This window comes from Schistocerca cancellata, chromosome 3, assembly GCF_023864275.1.
Source record: "Schistocerca cancellata isolate TAMUIC-IGC-003103 chromosome 3, iqSchCanc2.1, whole genome shotgun sequence".
NCBI lineage: Eukaryota > Metazoa > Arthropoda > Insecta > Orthoptera > Acrididae > Schistocerca > Schistocerca cancellata.
Window position 1 is genome coordinate 638,619,422 of NC_064628.1, and position 13,823 is coordinate 638,633,244.

Consider the following 13,823-nt stretch of genomic DNA (forward strand, 5'->3'; position numbering starts at 1 on the left):
CACAACTGCATGGAACACTCTTATGACAGCGACTGATACTTGGAACGCACTGAGGACATTGCACAGGTGCTGTTCGTGGCCAGACACAACAGAGCAACCTGTGTGCTTGAGTAACATCTGTATTTATCCAGAATGAGATTTTCACTCTGCAGCGGAGTGTGCACTGATATGAAACTTCCTGGCAGATTAAAACTGTGTGCCGGACCGACACTCGAACTCAGGACCTTTGCCTTTCGCGAGCAAGTGCTCTATCATCTGAGATACTCAAGCACGACTCACGCCCCGTCCTCACAGCTTCACTTCTGCCAGTACAGAGTTCGAGTCTCGGTCCGGCACACAGTTTTAATCTGCCAGGCAGTTTCATCTCCTTTTATGTTCAAGTACGTATTCTTCCGGGTGTTTTCATATTTTGGTTCAACCCCTGAATTTATCTTATTCTTGTCGTTTTGTAAAGGGCTGCAGGTCACAGTTACATATGATGTTTGTGGTTTTTTTAAGCGTTTGAATTACAAACAAAAAATTTGCGTAATGCTTATTATTCCAAACCACCAGTACAGTAAAAAAATATTTTCCTGCTGGATTTCAATGTGGTCGCCATCAGTGCTACAGCCATACTGTTACTTGGATACGAAAATACAGTGCCATTTGATGCTGTCAAACCAAACCGCCACATGCCGCCCCTATCACTCTTATAGTAACTGCACACCAAAGGCGGCTACATGTGTAATGGCAATTATAACGTCATTCATATGCCGTCAACCACGACAAGCTCAGAACTACGTATAGTATTCCGAATTAAATTATCATTTATACAATTTGAAATATCACTGAAGGCCAGTATTACGCAAGATTCAGTGCATCATGATAGAAATCTAGGACCTTCACAGATGGCTGGTCTGTTTGCATTTAAACCGTTTTTCTAATATTCCAGTGAACCGGCACTGCATCGCTATTGTTAGGTATGTATTAGAATTGGATATACGTCCTATTTTCCTCCTCCTTGTCTCTCCACATCTGCGCGCTCCTTTCTCCCTGACCTTGAGGGTTGTTCATTCTTATTGCAAAGAAAAATTTGATTTGGAATTGAAGTCACTTAAAATGAATGGGTGTATACGTTGGCATAATTGATAAAAGGGTACGAGAGAGACCTATTCTGCTTTTGGATCTGTGAGGATAGCAGCTTCAATGACAGTATTCCGCATAGTTCTAATCTCCGAACAGGTAGGATTACTAAGTTTTGGAGGATTTGTTTCTGTAGGAGTTTTCGGATCACAGGCCCATAAGCCATGCATGCAACTTTCCTGTTTAGTGAGGAAGAAAACAAAACAGCATGTGAAATGATAACTAAATTAAGACCCTAACCTGTCGACAGGTGTTGATGTACATCAACGGGGAGAGTTGAAAATGTGTGCCCTGACCGGGACTCGAACCCGGGATCTCCTGCTTACAAGGCAGACGCTCTATCCATCTGAGCCACCGAGGGCACAGAGGATAGTGTGATTGCAGGGTTTTATCCCCTGCACGCTCCCCGTGAGACTTACATTCGCAACTTAATGTCCGCAAACTACATTCGTTGAGCCCCTGCCCATTACACTCATTACTCGCGGCAGACTTCTCTTACCGAGTCCCGTAAGAGTTCGGGCTATGCGTGTGCATCCAGCACAGAAGAAAAAGGTCAATGGCCGGCTAGCCTTAACTATATGAAGATGGTATCTGTTCTTTGGCTTCTCCGACCCCATGTTTCCTACATCAAATTGTTTAGTGTAGGATTCTCTATGCCCTGTTATATTTTTGCTGTATAATAGAAACATGTGTGTATACTATATATATTAAACTTGTAGTCATTTCTGGCCAAATTTTTATTAGAGTATTGTTTAAAAATTAGAAGTAAACTGCTAAAGTACTTTTCGATGTTTTTGTCATCAATGTCACATGTCTTATATAACATGTAAAAGGGAAACATTGTTTGCAAAAATGTCTAAAAGTTCTTAAACGATTTACTTCACATTTTATCTGATACTCTAATAAACATTCGGATCGACATAGACTGTATATTTCTTAAACAACAATGTTAAGATTTTCTGTAAAACCTGGATGCGAGAAAGAAAATCCTATACTGCGAAAATATATAGCATATGTCCGTACAAATTTATTGTGTAAAATTTAATATTTGACGTGATTGGTCGAGGACTTTTTGAGATTTTTGTTAAAAACCTTTCCCATTTATCCTACGTCCTTCAGAGACTTTATTAGAGCATCGTGCAGATATCAGAAGTAAATGGGTCAAGAATTTTTAAAGGTTCTTGCTAACAGAGTTAACAAAGACTTGTCTTTTTGTAGTAGTATAGATTGATTGAACCAGATTGTCATGAGAGTAGAAACGGTAAAAACACAGAAAAGCCAAGACACCTATGAAAATTCAAAAATAAATTTGAACGGAATCTGACTGATTTGTATACAAAGTAATTTCGTTTAATTTGTAGATTACAACTGCATAGTCGGTTTGTTTCAATTAAACAACCGTAATTAAAACATCGTATATTATATCAAGCCAGATATCTGTGCCGAAGAATTTTATACTTCTGCTTATATGCTTCAGATGCTTCAAAATAAAGTATTGAAAAAATAAGCTGACAGACACTCTTTTAGCAGGCTTGGAAGGATTAATTCACAGAAGTTATCTCTCAAAAACCTAATATGTCACTGCGAATAAGGATTGGTGCGTACTTTCAATAAACGTTTGTATTACTGGGCATACTTTCTAAAAAGAAAGACAAAACAGAGGGAATAAAGTAAGTACAAAAAAAGCGTCTGATAAAAAGGAGACAGATAATTTCAAGCAGTTTGATGTTAGAGCCGAACATGGCCGTCGTGTTACATCTGAACCATGTTCTATTACATGAAAATTCAGGTTTCGACGGGCACATTCGATCAGATGTAGGTCCAGAGCTCTTGGTCGACCTTAGATTGCCTTCGAGCAGAATTCATCCGTCTTTATTCGTTCTCTGCAACAAGTCACTTTTTGCTTGTCTGTATTAGCTTTGCTGAGTCTGCTATCGTAATGGCATTAACTTTATGATCTTCCCAATTTCTTGTTTCTTATTCCGTCCATTTTTGGTATGCACACTCTTCTTCTGTGAAATGTCATTTCACATTGCTCTGTCTGACTTAAATCCCTTTTCCTTACGGCTCACATAGCAGAATCTTACAACAGGGTAGACATACAGCAGGATCGATGTGTCATATCTTTGATCTGTTGTGGGACATCTATATTCCACACCAAACTTTCCAGAAATACTGTGGCGTGCCTCATTCCCTCGTTGACTGCTTCATCATTTCTTTCATTTGTTTTACCAATTCAGGCTGTCAAATGTCTTCGACGGTTTCCCACCCAACATGGGTCCTGCATGCTCTTCTCATTCTTGCTGGCTACTGTCTTGAATTCACACTTCCTCGTCGTAAAACTCATATCACATAATCGAACCACATCTTCCATGCATCTGTTTGGAGCTGAATTTCAACTTCCGTGGTCCCCCAAATCATTAGGTAGCCGGCAATGATCTTTACCTAATCACTGTCCTCTCCAACTGCGTCATCCACCTTTTGCATTATATCACCCACGACGAACACAAAAAAGTACTTGTGAAAGTTCTTTTTCTTTTAAATATCCTCCACAACTCTATCCTATACGTTTCCTCGTATCCTATTTTGACACAAGTTTTACTTCTGTGATACATTTATTTGACAATATCACCTGTGTCTTTCTGTACGCCATTGTTCAGCAGTGCTTCTCATACTTTACTGTGGCACATATACCCATACATTTAGTTTTTCATAATTTCGTTTATCTTGCCATTCGTTACCAGTGTGCAGCAGTTTTACATCGAGATTTGTGCCCCTTGCCGTGTTATGGGCTCTGTGCGTTGTACACCCTGATTTGGGGGAAAAGGGTGTGTTTGTTGGGTGGGAGGGGAGAGGTTGGGGGGGCACTTCAGTCTCTGTGTTAGCGGGATTTGTCTTCGAAGATTCTTGTCCTAGAAAAGTCGACTTCACAGTGCTCGTTTTCACAAAAGGATATAAGCATACGGACCAAGGAGACCAACATCGTCATGACGATGGAGCAAACGCCAGAATTACCAACAGGATGTAGGATTCGTAAGAGTCTTCACAGCTCAGCACATTGTGGAAGAAGGTTAACGATATTATTTTCTTATTTTCACAATACAGACGATGTTTGCTGCTCGTAAATTATATTCAGTTTATGGTTCCAGACAGCTTTCCGGACAGCAAACTTAGTGAAAGTCCAATTTACAATACTACTGGCAATTCTTTTGAATTGCTGCCACTATTGCTGCTTCTTTTATGGATTGTTGCTTCTTTTATGGATTGTTGCTTCTTTTATGGATATCGCTTTCTTCTTGGAAGTACTTTATATGAGTGGCCTAGACGCTGCACTCGACACAAAACCAGTAACCGCGCCACAAATTTTCCTAAGGGGATGCGTTTTGAGCACGGACGCACCCGAAGTCAAGAATCTGAGCGCTCTTGAAGTGCGGGTGTATCGCGCGCTCTTATCGTAAGGACATAGGCACGATAACAGCTTTTTTTCCTGCAAGATCAGCATGTAAACAAACAGTGTGCACTGTAAACAGCGGAGACACGTAAGTAAATCAGAGGCAGCAGCCATCCCGCGGCAAGACACGGGACCGGGCTGTACAAGACGCCGTGTTGTGGCGCCAGCACAGATAAGCCGGCTGTTAGATAAGCGGACGCGGCAGCGCGTAATCGTGCGATTTCCATCAGCACGTGTCACACCAGCTATTGGCCTTGGCGGTAAGCGCTGACCTGTAGCAGACATTATTGTGGGGTGTTCCTGAAGCCTCATATTATTGTCACACAGGAAGATCAGGCCGTTAAGCTATCCAAAAGGTAGCGTCTTGTGCTTATAACGACACAGAACGAAGCGTTTGAAACATTTAGCCTTATGTAGGAACCCAAACAAGGTCACTTCGTGCCGGATGACACAGAAAAGGGTCTCTTCCTGGGATTGTTAGCTTCAAATCGTCCCAAACAGCCCTAAATACTTGGGTGTTAAATGACACATCAGCATTTCCCGTGTTCACTTTCTCTGGGTGCGACTAGAGAGGTGGCACGATCACTTCAATTGTATATTAGTCATTGGACTCCTCAACACCTCTTCTTGCATATCATATACGTAACGTCATTCTATAATTTGCAATATAAGATCTTATATACTAAATATCTTGGTTGAACTTAAATCTTTCGCCATCTTCTTCTTCGTTTGAGTTATATGGTCCTGGAAGGAACTGGCTAGTAACCCGTGTCCGATCAAATGGTTCAATTCCTTCTGTATTACCATGATGCATTTCTGATAGTTAGTCGTTACTCCCATTCGTTGGGACTTAATGTTATGAAAAAATTACCAAGCATAATCATGAAACTTCCTGGCAGATTAAAACTGTGTGCCGGACCGAGACTCGAACTCAGGACCTTTGCCTTTCGCGGGCAAGTGCTCTACCAACTGAGCTACCCAAACACGACTCACGCCCCGTCCTCACAGCTTTACTTCTGCCAGTACCTCGTCTCCTACCTTCCAAACTTTACAGAAGCTCTCCTGCGAAACTTGCAGAACCAGCACTCCTGAAAGGAAGGATATTGCGGAGACATGGCTTAGCCACAGCCTGGGGGATGTTTCCAGAATTCTGGAAGCATAATCATGTTAACATGAGTGACATTAATGTATTAATTATATTCACTGTATTAATTATATTCATTAATACAACTAATTACTATTATTATTACTATTATGATTATTATTAGATAGTCCCTAATCTTTCCACCTAAAATAATAATATAAATCAATGGAATCACGAATAATTTGAAATGGTGTGCTATAGAAGTGCAAGCAATTTAACTTACTAACGAAGTACAAAATGAGTAGGTACTAGAGGGAGCAGATGAAGGAAGAAATCTGTGAAAAATCCATATCAATAGATCATTTGCTTATACATTCCGAAATAGTTAACTTGGTTTTGGAAGGAACAGCAGCGAGGAAAAAAAAATTTTTCAGGTGCCAGCAGCTCTCATGCACTGATGGTTTCGTACAAACTTAATTATGCATACAGATAGTTCATTCGTTCCGGGACCGACATTCTTACCGGCATGATATCGGCCCAGGGATTCCAACATTTTTGATAATGTTTTTATTTTCAATAATACAAATGTGACATAAGGTCAAGCAGGAGGCAGGCGGCCGTTACTGTAATAATCAGTAGTTCTCCATTCAGACTGACTGGGTCGCAACGGTAAAAGTCAAACATTAGGCAAGGAACGGCTTTATTGCTCGTATGACGCGTTTCGGTATACAGAAAATGCTGAGAAAGCAGAGGCTGTTGCACTCTCGGTTCAAAAGAGAACGCGAAAATTACAACAAGCAAAGGTTGCTAGAGATTCGTACGTTTGTGAAAAGATTTATGCTCGAAGCACACGACTACCGCCGTCATACCTTAGCAGAGAACCCGAGAAAATTTTGGACCTGTGCAAAATCGCTAAGCCGGTCTAAGGTTTCCATCCAGTCACCTGTTGATCTGTCTGACGAGACAGTTGAAGATAGCAGAACGAAAGCCAAAGTTTTAAATTTCGCGTTCAACAAGGAAAATTGTACAAATATTCCGTCGCTTCAACGTCGAACGGAAACCCGTATGGATGACGGAGTATTAGTCATCTCTGACGCAGAGAAACAGATGACAGAGTTGAAAACGAATGTCATCAGGTCTAGTTGGAATCCCATTCGGTTTTACAAAGAGTACTCTACAGTATTGGTGCATTACTTAGCTTTCATTTATTGCGAATCTCTCGCCCAGTGCTATATCCAAAGCATCCGGAAAGATGCGCGTGTGACTTCTGTATATAAGACAGGTAAAAGAACGGATCGGCAAAATTATAGACCATTGCTGCAGAATCGTTGAACATACTCTCGTTTCGAAAAAAAATAAATTTTATTGAGACCGAGAAGCTTACGTCTACGAATCGGTATGGTTTTAAAAAGCATCGCTTGTGCGAAACTCAGCTTTCCCTTTTCTCACATGATATACCGCGAAATGTGGATGAAGGACAACACGCCGATTCCACATTTCTAGGCTTCCGATGTCCCACTGCAGGCTGTTAATAAAGATAGGTTCACAGATACGTGAGTGGCTCGAAGACGTCTTAAGTTACAGAGCCCTGTATGCTGTTCTTGATGGCGACTGTTCATCAGAGACAAGGGTGTCGTAAGGAGTGCCCCAGGGAAGTGTGGTGGAACCGCAGAAATCTGCGGCTGTTGCTGATGATACTGTGGAGTACAAGATGGTGTCGAAGCTGAGTGACTGTAGGAGGACAGAAAATGAATTAGACAAAATTTTTAGCTTGTGTTATAAATGGCAGCTATCTCTAAAAGTAGAAAAATGTAAGTTAACGCAGTTGAGTGGGAGAAACGAACACGTGATGTTCTGATACAGCGTTAACAGTTCCTGCTTGACACGGCCACGTCGTATAAATACCTGGGCGTAATGCTGCAAAGCGATATGAAATGGAAGAAGCATGTGAGGATTGTGGCGAATAGTCGACTTCGGAATATTGGGAGAATTTGAGGAAAGTGTGGTTCATCTGTAAAGGAGACCACATATATAACGCTAGTGCATCCTGCTCTTGAATGCTATTCGAGCAATTGGGATCCGTTCCACGTTGAATTAAAGGAAGACATCGGAGCAATTCAGAGGCGTTACGGAGTTTTTCGGGAATTCAAATGGGAATCCCTGGACGCAAGGTGACGAGAAAATCTACAGGACCAGGATTTGAAGCTGACTGAAGGAGCCAGCCGGGGTGGCCGAGTGGTTCTAGGCGCTACAGTCTGGAACCGCGCGACTTTTACGGTCGCAGGTTCGAATCCTGCCTCGAGCATGGATGTGTGTGATGTCCTTAGGTTGGTTAGGCTTAAGTAGTTCTAAGTTCTAGGGGACTGATGACCTCAGAAGATAAGTCCCATAGTGCTCAGAGCCATTTGAACCATTTGACTGAAGGAAGTTTCTACTTCTTCCAACATACATTGTGCATAAGGACCACGAATGTAAGATACAATAAATTAGGACTCATCCGGAGGCATATAGATAGTAGTTTTTCCTTTGCTCCGTTTTCGAGTGGAGCAGGAAAAGAAATGACTAGAAATGCTACGGAGTACCTTCCGCAACGTGCCGCGCTGTGGCTTGCGGAGTATCGAGGTACGATGTAGAATGGTTCAAATGGCACTGACCACTATGGGACTTAACAGCTGAGGTCATTAGTCCCCTAGAACTTATAATTACTTAAACCTAACTAACCTAAGGACATCACACACATCCATGCCCGAGGCAGGATTCGAACCTGCGACCGTAGCGGTCGCGCGGTTCCATACTGAGGCGCCTAGAACCGCTCGGCCACCAGCGGCCGGCAGTACGATGTAGAAACGCCATATGTACGTGTAGTATTCGCTACTGGATATCTGAGAATGGATAAATTCCGAAACACTTCCTCTGAGCAATAAAGCAATTCTTTGCACAATATTTGACTTTGACTGCCGGCCGCGGTGGTCCAGCGGTTCTGGCGCTGCAGTCCGGAACCGCGGGACTGCTACGGTCGCAGGTTCGAATCCTGCCTCGGGCATGGGTGTGTGTGTGATGTCCTTAGGTAAGTTAGGTTTAAGTAGTTCTAAGTTCTAGGGGACTTATGACCTAAGATGTTGAGTCCCATAGTGCTCAGAGCCTTTTGAACCATTTTTTTTTTTTTTTACTTTGACTGAAGTGATCCGATGGCCACTCGATAGGAAGAAATCCTAGTCCTTCCGAAACCTTGGTCTGCCAAAAGATACTGACATTATTCGACTTAAGATGTGCAATGGAAACTCGGCAGACGTCAAGAACAAACAGCGATTTCTCGAACCAACATAGAGGCTTCTTCGTTGTATCTCATCCTCCATACTTTCCTGTCCATTGCCATCGGACGTCGTACCATTAATGTGACACGCGCTTTAAGTTTACTTATAAATACATACGTGACTGCAGGCAGACTGAGTTGATGTCGAACTGTCGTGCTGGCGAGACTAAAACCGTAGAATCGCATTCATTCACCTTCTACAGTGGTCCTCTAGCCAAGAGACAAAAATCATTTCCCGGTGTTTGTGGCAAGGGATTATCTTAGTGTAAACAGTCAAATGCTGTGGAAAGATTGCAGAATATACCCTCTGTTCGTATATTATTATTTAATGCTTGAAAGCCAAATGCATGAATGGCTTTGTCAAACGAGTAAACCTTCTGGAATCTAAAATGCGATCTGCTATATTTCTTTTAAGGTATGACAGTATTTTGACGAGCGTTATTCTTCCTATACTATTTCCTTTTGTATTTCTGAGCTGAGGATGGGCTGCAGTACTCGAGTATTTCCCATGTTTAACTATTGTCTTTCTCACCACTTTTTTAATAACCACTAAACCCCCGGCTATTCCCATAATGAAACAGATTCAAAATACTGACTACATTACAAGTAAGTTAATGTTTTAAATATTTCTCGCTAAGCATAAAAGCGACAAAGAAATTTAGAAAAGGTTTGAAATTATGTTTAAAGTTTGCTGGAAGGCGTTAAATGCTCTGTCTCAAACACTGGTTGAGTACATTCTGGTTAATTTGGTGTACATTTTTTTACTAGTAACGAAGTAATGTATTTAAATGTCATGTCTGATTCTGAAGTTTTTTGACGATAAAGTCTTTTCCTTTCATCTTTTCTGATGGTGTCAAAGAGAAGAAGGTTTATAAAGGCTTGAAATTATATGGAAAAGTTGTTGGACGTTGCTAAGTGTTCTTATTCTCAGGTACTGGAAAAATAATCGGGGTAATTTGGACGCTTTGAGTTACACTGGCTCAAGACATACAGTTTCTGACTGAAGCACCCTGGGTTGATTCAGAAAGTATCGATTCTTTCGACGTTACCTGCAAGTAGCGACAACGCTGGAACGAACGTTCACCGAACGATGCTCACCTGATTCAAGATACAGCAAAGAAGTTTGACGAATTCCAACTACCGCTCCAAAACTGGTCGAAGCAAGAGAGGTGTGTTTACATCCTGAAGAAATGGCATTTTCTTCCATCTGCTGACAACTACTGCGGAGAGGAGGAGAAAAAGATATAGCATATTGTTAAGGAGTGCGCACATCGATCACTTGACGGTGAACTGAGGAGTCTGCACCAACTGACTGAGTGCTCTGGACTGGTTGTCAAATTTGGGCGTTTTCGTTTGAACGTAGATACTTTAGTGAGAGCGTAAAACCATACCACAGGGTGAACCAGAACTCCAAAGACAAATTTTCAGAGGTGGTAGTCTGGAACAAAACAAGATGGTTCAAATGGCTCTGAGCACTGTGGGACTTAACATCTGAGGTCATCAGTCCCCCTAGAACTTAAACCTAACTATCCTAATAACGTCACACACATCCATGACCGAGGCAGGATTCGAACCTGCGACCGTAGCTGTCGCGCAGTTCCAGACTGAAGCGCCTAGAACCGCTCGGCCGCAAGGGAATCAACAAAACAAGACAAAAATGTCTGGTAGAGATGGGCTCTAAAATGCATACCTTAAGAGCAGAGAACAGTTGGTCATCTTCATTACTTCAAAACACATTCCCTCTTCTGCAAGTTCTTTGCTTTCCACATTTTAGAAGGATGGACCAAAACTGGAGAAAAAGTTCAGCAAACATAGGATCTAAAATGCATTGTACAAGACGTATTAGTACTTGTTCGCTGGACGAGATGTGTTTCACAGTATGAAGATGAACAATCGCTGATAGCTCATAAGGTATGAATTTTAGAGCCGAAATTTACTAGACATTTTTGCTTCGAATGATCGTTTCTGTCAATCCCTCAATATTGAGGTATACCGTGTAGATGTCTTTAGGTACATGGAACAAATTTTCCCACCTCGTATGGTGGTTGCACTCCAAACTGTCTCAGAAACAAATATCGCTTCATGGGGCTCCTAGAATAAGGAGAATCATCCATAAGTAATTTAAACGTAACTATTCGGAGTAAAAATATTTTATTGCCGTTTCAGCGGGTGATCTGCGAGATAGGAAACCTTCACCGGCAGATAAAGACGAATAAACCCATCGTAACATTGCGTCATATCTAAGATGCTACTCGACTGACAACTCAAGAAGACCTTGTTGCGTAACGAAGGTTATTTACCAGTGAATCCCTCCCAACAGATACGGATAAAACACCCGTACTAAACTGACCTCACATTTGTGAAAGTCGGTATCGGATTCTGAGTTTGGTCAATTTGGTTCACGCATAAAATAAAAAAAAGTGTCTTTCCATCATAGGTTTATTATTTGTTCCAGTTCCCTCTCTTATTACTTACGTCCTTCAAAAATATATATCTACGGCCAGTTCATACTAGCAGTTAGTTAATCTTTTCGACAAAAAATATTGGGAGAAAAAGAAAAAAGTGAGATCATGACTTAAAATTTAATATGTTACACTTGGTGTTCAGACGGGTTTTAGTACGACACTAGAACGTATTATTATACTTTACATTGTCGTTTATCACCTCTGGTCCGTCGAAAACCAAGGGCACGGCCGATTTCCTTACCCATCTTTCCCTAATACTAGCAGATGCTGTAATGATCTCTCTATCGACGGGACGGTGAAATCAAATGTTCCTCCCTCCCTTCGAGAAAGGGATGTGGACCAGACCTGGTTCGAATCCGCACAGAGGTTGAATGATCAGTTGGTCTGGTACATCGGCCGGCAGGAATGTTTTTTTAAAGGTTTTCTATATTTTTTTAGGCAAATTCCAATTGATAAAATTTGATACACAAACAGTTTGAAAACGATTACAGACACAACAAAGTTTACACTACTCATAGGCAGACGGCGCACACGACTTACCTCTCTTAAGTCGTCCTCACATGGGACGTGTTTCTCCTCGTGCAACAATCCAGGCGTGGTTTCTATTGTGGCTGGTGCGCACGTAGAAACGAGCTGCCACATCGCGAGGAACGAGATCCTTATCGTGACTGCAGCACTCTCCAGCGGCGGTTGTCGACTATAGAGTGTGGTCAAACAGTCTGAGAAACTTGTTAAGGTGTTGCAGGGGAGTTTGTACTGAAATATATTTGCTAAGAAACAGAGAAGGTATGTTGCACCGTTTCCGAGCTTTTTAACATTGAAGTTAGCCAGATGTTGTTGTTTCAAGCGCCAATTCAAGCTCTTGCACACCCTAAAATATGGCAGTGCACGAAAGTCTGTAGGTCCATGAGTCACCTCTTGTTAAAATTCTTATTACCAGCTTTTTCCGATAGCGGTAATGTTAAGCTAAATAAGCAGAGGCTACGTGTATTGCTTTTGAGGAAACCGATTGAAGAACACCTCTGGCGAGACCACCTCTGGTAGGCTGTTGAACGTTCTTGCGCGACAACCTCATCGCCCAACTTCAGTGCTAAATAACTCGGTAACGGCGCGGTGTATCGGATATTTTTCTTAAAAACTATCTCTCAACACAGCCTCCCCTGCAACATCTTTACAAGCTTTTCAGGCTGTTTCTCACCACCCTGTATATCTAGCAGGCAAACAACATTGTTGGTGTACAGTAATCGACGCGCGTAAAACAGATGCGTTAGATGTATTAAAATGCGCATTTCCTTCCTCGTCCATTTGCTTGTCCATTGTTCTTTCTTAGCATACATGAATGAAAAATTAAAAATCAATGAATATGATACAAGGCAAAAAGAAAACTTTTGTGACGAGTCAGTAAGGACATTAGCTATTAACACTCTTATCAGAAAATGTACGATAAAAATTTTGCAATTGTTTTCCACATGAGATAAAATACATTTTGTCATACTCACTTTTTTGTGAAACCATAAGCTCATTCTTATTAGGCAACTCCTTCTGTTCCAGCAGCAGAATTTTTACAGCATGTGAAATAAAATACTTGAAACATGAATGTGTAAAATCTCCTGCTACAAGCAGTGCAAGCTCTCGTAGTTGACGCCAATAAAATCGTTATTTACTGCAATATTTCTATCAAACTTTGCGCACTTCACCGTCTGTAAAGTTGTTTGGGCGAACGTATCAAAACATACCGGTTTGCAATCGAATTGGGCAGTGAAGTAGAAAGCAACCTTAGATTTCACTGGTAGTTTAGAAAATCACACATGACAGAAAGCGCTTTTACATTTACACAACATAGAATATTACACGACGAACTTCTATGTAATTAACGAGAAAGTCCGAGAATCTTTTAGAAAAAGTGAAAATGAAAGAAAACTGTTATGAGATAGAAGAAAACGTGTCAATTACCATCTAGTTTACAATTTCATGCCTCTATCACCACACTGTAGTGAACTGGTGTTGTGTATGTCAATTCTTTAACGTTGCTATTTGCCGAAGGCTTTAACCACCGACGTGTGAGTAACTGACATTTAATTATCAGACATCTTGTCAAGAATATGCGTTTTTGATGAATGAGATGATACGAGATCCTCGATATGCTAGTACCGGTACTTTGAAACAGCGTATATTTATAAGGTGTAAGTTACAATATAAATCCACCGAATAAAGGCTTCAGATGAAAAAGACGTAATCCAATTTGGGGTCTCCTAAGCGCTGCTTTGATGGATAACGCAGTCTTGCATTTCACTGGCCACGCTGTGACGTCATAAAAATCGACCAACTCCAATTGCATCAATATTTTCAGGTCCCATGTGAGGGCAGCCTTTAGTGACTGACTACAGT

At 41.4% G+C, this 13,823-nt stretch overlaps 1 non-coding gene across 1 annotated transcript; it reads right to left on the reverse strand.

The window, feature by feature from the left end:
• Positions 1-1,409: 1,409 nt before the first annotated feature.
• Trnat-ugu (transfer RNA threonine (anticodon UGU)) lies at positions 1,410-1,484 on the reverse strand. Its single transcript has one exon. It is a non-coding gene; the product is annotated as a tRNA-Thr (tRNA).
• Positions 1,485-13,823: the final 12,339 nt, after the last annotated feature.